Genomic DNA, 10643 nt, shown 5'->3' with positions numbered 1-10643 from the left:
GAAGAGGAATTCAACATACATATCAAACAAACTCCGAACACCAACTGCTGGAATAAAACAATTGATTCCTATATAAAGTGAAACGTCTACAAAATGTTAGGGTGAACCTGCTTACTTCTTTTATAACCAGCTAGAGGATTTCATCTTATTACAAATAATAAACCCATTGTTGTTCTTTTCTCTCACAGCCAGTTCTCACAGTCTTCTTCATACAAGAATGCACCGACATGCTTTCTAATACCTAATGATCAGTCTGCATAGTGTGCATGCAAGTAGCATTATTCTAATTTAGGAGGTTATATTGGGGTTTATATTGGATACAAAGATAGAAGCATATAGACACAGTTAAAAAAGAGAGGTTATTAATTTTAAAGGATGCAAAGAGGGCTGTATGGGAGGAAAGGAAAGAAGAAAATATTTTTGTGAATTTTTTAATACACAAAAAGGAAGCAAAACCCACCCCCTGTCACTGCTAAGTTGTGGACGTGATGTATTGTTTGCTCATGCTGAAGGCAACTGGTTGACTAGTACCTGGCTTGAAATGGACTGTTTTTTAAAATACTAATAAAATAACTCACATATCTTCCCTTATTTGATGAGCAAGAGGAAGGTCTGGGGACTTTCCTTTGGAGGCTCTTAATATTACAATTTATTTGCATATTAAGTTATGTTTAATGAAAATGTAGAAGGGAGTATAAGCAATCATTTCAAAGCACAAACATATACACACTCTCTACATTTGTTTTTAGGCTGACTGTTTTATCTCAAGCAGAGGAATCATCTCAGTCATGGCATCGACTCTCTATTGTGCATATTACAAATGTTTTGACACATCTTCAGGGTCAGTTTAGAAACAAAATGGATTCTGCATCCCCAACAGAAGTAATCTTTCAGTGTTTCCGTCAGATTTTATAGCCATTTTCAATGATATTGTCAGAGTGAATGGTAGACCACACTCTTTATTAGATGCCTTATTTTTAAACGTTTAAATGTGTGACAAAACTTTCATCTAAAATCAAATTCAAAGCTATATTTGGAATATTTGAAAAATGATTATAACTTTTATATGCTAATAGCTACAAAGCCCAATCATTTCAAAATGAATGTTTTATAAAATTATAACTCTGATGTGATGGGGAAGCTGTATCACAGCTTAGCAGCAGATAAGGGGGAGAGAATTTAGTGTACATCTTGGTACAGAACTAAAGGCCTTGTTTTTAAAATCTATTGCCTTCTTAATTAATTGATTGATTAATTTACTTTGTTAAGATGGGTTCTCACATTTGTATCACAGGTTGGTCTGCGACTCATATTATGTTTTAGACTGACTTTAAACTCATAGTGATGCCCCTGTTTCAGTATGCTGAACGCTGACAGTACACATAAGAATCATTATACCAGGTTCAGAATTTGTTAATACTATCAATGGAAATTGAAAAGCAAAGAAAAAGGCAATAAATATTAGAGTATAAAAAATTATATTGAAGATATAAGGCATAAAGTTTGATTATAGTCTTGATGTATGTGTATACTTACACTCACACACACACACACACACACACACACACATATATATGTATATATATATACATATATTTATATGTTTATTTAGATTTTATATAAGGTCACTTTGTGATTTAATGTACTTAAGTGTTTAGAAAACAACGTTAATTCACTTTGTCTCCTCAATCAAATATATTTGTCTAAAGCCAGGCATAAATTATACTCTATCAGTATAAATAATATAAATTATTATATGTTATATATAAATCCACAAGGGCCTTTAACTCCAGTAATCTCTGTGATTTAGAGAAGAGCCTTATCTATATAGTGAGTTTCAAAATGACCAAAACTGCAAAGTGAGACGCTGTTACAAGAGCAATCATATATATGTTTATGGAGAAAGACACAATGACTAATATATGTGTGTATATAGATACATGTACTATATACATATATATGTACATATATGTGTGTACTTGATAAACAGATGTTAATCATTAATTAAATTATATATATAATATAAAGGGTTCACACAGAATTTATGGAATTAATATTTTGTCTCCAAGAGAAAATTAATTGGAATGGCTTACAGGCTGTAGTGCAACTAATTCAACAATGGCCATCTATGAATATAAACTCTAAAAATCTAGTGGATTCTCAGTCACACAATGCTTCATTGCTTACCTGGTCTTTTGTATATTCTGGATTACCTTAGATATAGACTTCAATGCTAGTGAAAGAATAAATATGCTAACCAGGTGAAACCTTGTGAGTGGACAAACCCGTCATTCTTTCCTGTCGTTACATACACATCCAGCAGAAGGTATAGGCCAGGCTGAAGGTATGTCTTCCAAGATCAGTATCTAGGTCAAAGGCATGCTGTCTTTCTTCCTCAAGATTCACATCAGGTGTGTATGTTCATTCTTACCTTGAGGATTCAAAGTAGAAGTGGATTCACCCACTTCAAACCAAGAAAAAATTTTCATGCCCTCGATTTCTGGATTGTAGTTCATTATACATAGAGGCAAGTGGACAACCAAAAATGACTATAAAATAGTTATAATATTTATCTAACTCATGATATAAGGAGGGTAGCAGAGTAGAAAAATAAGAACTGCATAAAATAATGTGTGACATGTAGGGTCAGAAACTGCTAATTCTGAATAGGTGTAAAGAATCAACAAAACATTCTTTGGAATGGATTTCTGCCTTTGAACATTGGAGATGCAGAACATTTATTCAGTAGCACCGGATCAGAAGTGTTCTATGTTGATATTCCCTGACCTCAGTACTGAGCCTTAGTATCTACTGTGAAGCTGGCATATTAATCACTTACCCTTCTTTACCCTGAATATGCTTTGATATAAACTCTAGACACCAGAATGGCCATGGATTAAATTTCTCTTAAGTTTGCCACAGGAGTTAGAACTTGCCTGCTTTTAATTATCCTTTTCTGTCATAAATATTATTTACTCTACCTTCAGAGGGAATTGATCGATAGATGCTTATTACACATAAGAAATGAAATGGGGGATATATACATATATATATATATATATATATATATATATATATATATATATATATATATATATATACATATATATATACATATACAAATTAAGATAGACTGTTTTGTTTGTTTGTTTCTGAGGCTGTTGTTACTCCACTGTAATTTCAGCATTCAGAAGGCAAAGGCTTGTGGGTAAGAAGTATTAGAGCAGCCTAGAATCCAAAGCAAAATCCTCAAAGTAGTTATAGAAATAAATGAGAGGTTAAGATACTTGTGTTATATATTAAATAGCTAATGACTTAAAAAGCAATCAACTGCCACTTTCTGAGTCGTCTGTTTCATGTTACAAGAATAATTGGTGTGAGTATCTGAGAAAAAATAATATATTAACTTTTACTGCTAATCATTCAATTGGAAGGAAATAGAAATCCAAGTAATAAAATAATACCCAGCAATCAAGTAATGTCCTACCTGTCTCCAAAATCAAGATAATTCTTCTGATAAATGGCACTCTAGTCTATTCATTTAATCATGGCTCTTCTAAAGTCAAATCAGTTCTCTTCCCCTGTGTCAAAGTCTGGTCTAGTTAAACTGTGAGTGGCTTCTGTACTAACTCAGGCTTGACAGGTTCCTGGATGTCATACTTATTTGTATACTTGCAAATAGGGGCCAGTGAAAACCTAAATTGGTTTTGGAAGATGTTTTGATTAAAGTTTCTAAAAATGATTGAATAAAACTTGTCATTCATTTAGGCATTTGGGAGTTTGAGAGTGGAGGATTTTATGGTAGAGGGTATTCTGATACATACTGTGACACTCTGTCTTACATAGCCAGCTATCTAGTGAACAAGCAAGCAAACATCTTGTCTTAGCAATGCTAATTTTAAAACAGATATTTTAAAAGTGGTGTGTTAAGAGCAAGATGTCTCTTTAATTACCATGGATATAAAGTAGTTCTTTCTTCGGTGCCTTTGTTATTTCATGCTTATCGGTTTTGCACAGGATTCCATCTTTCCAGATTCTTCCACTGACACTCATGTTTGACAGTTTGCTATTGCTTTTCCAATTGCAAGAGATAACTTAAAAAACAAGGAGTTTTACTTTCAGCAATGCTTTGGAGTTTCTTTAACTGATTCCTTTATTCCTTTGCTGTGGGAACTATTTTATTAGCACATCATAGCATCTCTTGCTTGGGAAGTAAAAGAGAAAAAAGAAGGATCCCACAGTCTCCTTTTAGACCCTGACACACACATCTCAGAGACCTCTCTGCAATCCCTGACTTTTACATTTCCACCACCTCCTGTCAGTGCCAGTCACTACAATGCATGGAATATTGAGGGCACTCAGGCAAACTATAGCCAAATCCATCATTTTAAGTTCTAGTTTATTATAATATAAATCCTTTAAAGAAGTAATTAAGGATAAATTGCCTCAACCTGTAAAACAATAATCCAGGATTACTTGATGTACTTATAAAATGTAGTCTTGGGGTGTCTGGGCACTGAGAGAAAGATGCAAGAGGACTTAGCAAGAAAGTAGCCATTAGCAATCCATGGATGGGGGACTCAAGAAAAACTGTTCTCCTTATGCCTTGTTCTAGAACTCTAGAACCAGATATGTAAGCTTCTCTGACTGTGCTAGCTTGCTATGGTAACCACAAAGACTGATACAATGTTACATTTATTATATTATTCATGTGATGATACATATATTGTCTACAAAAACTAAAGATGACACTTGATATTATATATAACTATAGATTCATTTGGTCACGATTACTTCATTAGTGCATACACAAATAGATTGGAAGGAAATATATTAAAAGATATCAGGTAATAGGTGCTACCATATTTTTCTTGGAAAACATCTTAAACTTCCAGCTCATTTACTTTGCATTCACCAGGATGTTTCTTCTGTGTCCTTCAACCAATTACACATTTTTTTTGCTTCTCAAAATACATTTTCTTAACCCTCTGAACTGATGTAAGAATTGCTTTCTATTTATTTCAACTATGTATCAAGACAATACCCCTAGTATCAAGGGCTCTGACTTAATTGGAATGCTTTTCAAGTATCTTAAGCCCAGTTTGTAACGTTCCTAGATAGTTTTCAACAGAATATGTGGAACAATACTGGCAGTGTGTGTCACAGCCTTGCTTTGGTAAATTCTTTTTCAGTAATATCTACTTGCATTTCTATTCAAACTTCTACACAAATTAAGTGTGAGAGGTGTGCAACCACTCTCCAGACTCACACACATTTGAAGAACAAGCAAACAAGCACATACAAACATATTCTGTTTGCTGTTCATTAAATGTTTTATATTTTCGAAAAGGGTGGGTGTCACTGCTAAGAAAAATAGAAGTGAGTACTATCAGAGGTTTTTTTTATTATATTGATAACTTAAGAAACTATTAAAACATAAAATTAAATGCCTAATATTTCTGGCATGTTTGATGGTAACTAGGTGAGCTCTTCTCTTGTCCTCACTAATATATATTTGAATATAATGTATATGAATATATATTAATATAATATATGAAAATATATATATATATATATATTACATTCCATTCAGAAATCCTTGTACTTACTCACCCTTTTAAATAGTAAAATTGTGTATTTCTTACTTAATCAGTGATAGTTTGGGTTTTGAAATCACATGTGGCAGCTTAATAAATAATCAAAACTAAAAGCTTGGATGCCTAAGTCTCTTAAACAAACTTTCTTAGGGTCAAGGGTAAGCAAATCAGCCACCATCATAGTGAACACCTATAGGTAATGAAACATGAGGACACACTTATTCTTGTTACTTGTTTGAACCCTACCTTCCCTCCCAAAAACCTGCATGGTTATATGGAAAATGAAGGTTCTATTTTAAGAGGAGGTACGTCAATATCTTTGGTACATTCATCTTTTTGTCTGAACAGATAAATTAGTCTTTGACCTTAATGGAAAAATCTCTTTTTCAGTTGAATAGCTAAGGTAGTTGATAGATACAGTATGGCCCCATATGTTGGATGCACAAACTGAGCCCAGGGGAATTTAAATGGCTTCTTTAAGAACACCCAAGAGCCATGCAAGGAGTCCTGCTCCCAGACAATGATTTTTCACTTTTTCTACACAACCGAAGGAAACATGTACCTGCTCCCAAGGATATTTCTCTAAATAAAAGGTAATAAGTGGTCAGACATGTAGTGAATATATTAGGCTACTATTTTCCTCGGGTGTGTTGTTATTTGGGGCTTATGAATAGGAAATGCAGAGGAATCTCAAAAGGAATCTTAGTCTAACGTGCTTTCGAGGAATGAAAGCTTTTCTTCGTAAGGAGTTAGGATGACAGAAAACCTAAGATTATTGGAAACCTGGTTGCAGATTTTTCTCTGGCAAGATTAGACTGAGTTATTACCAGCATGTGGTTCAAAGGGATCATTCATTTTCCTCTTGTATGGTGAACTTCAGAGAAACTGTTGCCAAAGGCATCAGGGCAGATCATTCAGTCATGGTGTTGTCTGGAAGAAACATGGCCCGCTTTCAGCCTTTTCATCTAGTATTTTAGCACTCTCTACCCACACCTCACACTGGGTATTTCTGTTCAAATTCTAACATAGCCACAGGTGCAAAGAGAAACTAAAAGCATTTGAGCTTTCACTGTTGTGCTGGATAGAGGTGTTTTCCCAGAAATTGTTAAATGCCACTTGCATTCACATTATCAGGGATCTGAAAAAAGTCAAACATGATTCTATAAGATTTTCTGTTGTAAGTTCTGATGATAGTCACTTGATTTAGACCACAAAAACTGTAACTTTTCAAGCAATTAAGTTTACAAATAAATGATTTCCACTTTTCTGGCTTCCTTATCTTTCTATGAATAGGGTTCTTTTTCTTCTCCCTTAAAGGATGGTTCTTGTTTAATAATATTCTCACTGTTTAAAAACCTTTATTGCCCAGTTTTCTAAGTTATACCTTTATGGTCCTTTCATTTTGGTCCTATTAAAAAAATAGGGTCAAACAGTCTTCTGTTTGAAGATAGAAGGTTCTATCTTCTTCATGGGATCTTATAAGAAGATGTTTAGGACACTGATTATTTTCTTTTTAATTTGTTATTTTATTTATTTACATTTGAAATTTTATCCCCATTTCCAGTTTCTCTTCCACAACCCTCCCATCCCATTCTTTCTCCTGTTTGCCTCTATAAGGGTGCTCCTCAACCTATCCACCCACTCATGCCTTACCTCTCTAGCATTCCCCTACACTGGGACCTCAAGGCTACACAGAACCAAGGTCCTCTCCTTTCACTGGTTCCAGATAATGCCATCCTCTGCTGCATATGAAACTATTGTGAAAATGAGAATCTAATTTTGGGTTAGATATCAGCATCAAAGAACATAGTAGTGGATTCAATAGTTAAGATTTTTAGAGTTATAAGCAACTACAAACAAACTTTCAGTCCAAGAGAACACAACTCTACCAGCCTTCAATAGGGAGTTATTACAGAAGTATTCTTAATTGTCTTGCGGAATCAAAGGAGGTGCACAATCGTGAATAAAAACTGATGACCTTTAGTTGAAAGATTTTTGTATTTTGAAATTGTGAACTTAAACTGACTTAATTTCAATTCCCTGAAGAAAATCATCCTTAACTTGTAGATATTCAGATTCTGGGATGAAGAATATAATTTTCTTGTTTTGCGCAGTTGTCTTCCTAACCATGAGAAAGATTTCTGATTTACAGTTAAGTGTGTTAGGGGAAGGAGGTTCCCAGAGAATAAGTGTGACCGCAATGTAACAGCCCTTCCAGGCTGTAGACCCCAGATGAGCCACCCTGATCATCAAGATATATACCAAGAGCTTAAAGTCATGAAGGAAGAAACCTTATTTGGAAGAGTTTACAATACAGTTGACAGTACATTGATAAGACAGAAAGAATAATAAAAACAAATTCTTCAAAGCATACTTTAAGAAAATAAGATAGATATTCCAAAGACCATGGCATTTCATTGCTGCAAACGCAGTAACAGGTAACATGGAACCTGGAAGGTGACTTGTGTAGAAAGGCTGTTGGAAGGTTTGTTGTCGCAGAAGATGTATCTTATATTCAGAAAATCTGACTGTTTTAAAAGGTTGATATTCATTCATAAGTGATCTTATCTGGGAGATATATTAAGTATAATATGAAGTATACTTTCTTTATGGGAGATATGTTAAGTTTAATAAGAAGTATACTTTCTTTCTTTCTTTCTTCTTCTTTTTTTTTTTTTTTTTTTTTTTTTTTTTTTTTTTTTTGATAGCATTTTGAAAGCTGTGAGTAGAGGCTTTCAGGTCTAGTGATATTGTTCCATTGCTGCTCTTAGCAGTTTCAGAGATTGTATTGTGTGTGAATTTTAAAGTATGGTAAACCTGTCCATGTGTGTAAGATTTCTGAAGATTACGTGAAATAGTAGATTAAGGGAGCTTTCTGTACTTCACTATCCATTTTGTAAAGCTGTTTCTGGGCTTTATGCACAAACACTTTATGGACAAAATAACATGGAAATTAGACACTGTGAATAAATTGGGTAATTATGTTCTATTTGTCCTAATTTAAAAAAATATATATTTATTCATCCTAATTTTGAAATATACTTATTTTTATGTGTCCTATTTTTAAACATATATATATATATTATATGTATATCAAGTCCTCTCTTCAGTGTTTCCTCAATTTTATAAAAGATGGTATGGATGTCTTGTTTAGGGAAGAAATGTCACCTATCATTTGTCCTCAGGACTATGTACTCCCAAAAGTCTTATCAAATTTTGAGGCCTATTCCCAAATAAATAGTATTTGGAATTTTCTGTTTAATATGAAGGCATCAAAATCCTGTTATTATTATGTGTTGAAATAAGTTATGTATATGTCATTTTCTTTATAAATAAAATAATATAAGCAATACATAACATTTTCCCAGACAATGCCATTATTTATGTTCAGAAAAACGGCAATCAGTTTTCTCTATTGAGACAACAGGCTACTCCATGTCTGACATTTTGCTAAACTAGAACTTGCAAAGCCTTTAGTTATAGATATAACATATAACTTCATTAAATTATAACAAAAAGAGGCTAAACCATTGTTTATAAAATTTATTAAATAGCATATAAATAATGATTTTAAACATGTGCTGCAAGGTACTACACAGGATGCTGGAGAAAAGGCATCAACAGTTCTACCCAGACTTGAGCCTCAGGAGCTACAATATCAACCTGCCATAAAAGATGTGTCTATTGGGCAATATTGGCATGACAGCCATGAAGGTAACCAAGCACTATCTGATTTAATTTGAGCCCACTCTACTCAAGGGAACCAAGGAATGATTTTGAAATACTAGTCAAAAACCCATTGTGTATTGTTAATAGGTCCTAGTGAGGAACATAATACTATTGTTTGACATATTGTCAAACTGTCTTTTAAATATTTATGGTAATACTCACAGACAAATGCTACCCTTGGTTTTCATCAGAGATGTTTCTCTTTGCAGTTAATCATGGTGAATGCAGAGGCATTCAAGAGAAATTATGCTTAGTTAGGATTAGTGACAGCTAACTGTTTCTCCCTGAAAAAGACATTTATATGATCCCTTATAAGGCTTAAAAGACATTGAAGAGAAGGCTAAACAAGGGAAGAAAAATAGTAAAAGCTAGAAGATAAAGGGAAAGGCTGTAAGCTGTCACTTTCAGAGTATGAGTTTGTTATGGGAATCACAAACCCATATCAGCTCCGGATGTGTGCTCCAGATCTGAACAAGAGTGAAGAGTGACTTAGGCTCCACTCCTCATGGAGGCATTGTCTACTGATAGAATCAGGGAGAGGTGGGGTGGTTGCCTTTAGTTATGCACCCACTGTGACCATAGCAAGTTCCAGTGAAAAGTTTTAATTTATTAATTAATTAATGTACATTAATTAATGCAGAGAACCCTAGTTTAACTAGATTAATCAAAAAACAAGACACTAAGTGATGCATGTAAGAAAAGCACTGGTTGGTAAGGAGAAGATGATAGGAGGGTTAGGTACATAAAAGAGGGTAGGAGGTGACATTTAATTAGAAGGCATTATATAGATATATGGAATTGTCAGAAGTCTAACTAAAAAGTTGTAGAAGAATCTTTTAAATACTATTAATAAGGAACATATAAATATAAAATGTGTAGTAGTTAAGACTATATAGCTTATTTTAGAAAACAAACATAAGATTTCCAGAGAACTATTTCTTGATAGTTCATACTTCAGGGAATTTTGCTGTGAGTCCGAAATCCCAGTGGGTTCCCAAGCTTTGTGGAAAGGCACAGGACTGAAAGGGGAAGGTTTAATTGTAAGACATTATGTAGGCAGCTTCATAGTTATTACATAGATTTTGTTTTACCAGTGGAGCAGACAAATACATTGTCACATCACTGCTCTCTATTCTTCCGGAATGTCATCAAACCACTTAAAGAATTTTTAAAAATGATACAATATATAATTATATCTTCTTTTTATATATCTAGTCTCTAGTTCTTGTGAAAAATCACGGTAATTATTTAGTGTGGTAAAATAAATAAGGATTCTCTTAGTCCCAGATGAACTAATCTCTATGTCTGAACTTGAAG

Source organism: Micromys minutus, assembly GCF_963924665.1.
Source record: "Micromys minutus genome assembly, chromosome: 13".
Classification (NCBI taxonomy): Eukaryota; Metazoa; Chordata; class Mammalia; order Rodentia; family Muridae; genus Micromys; species Micromys minutus.
Note: the sequence above shows the minus strand (reverse complement) of the source record.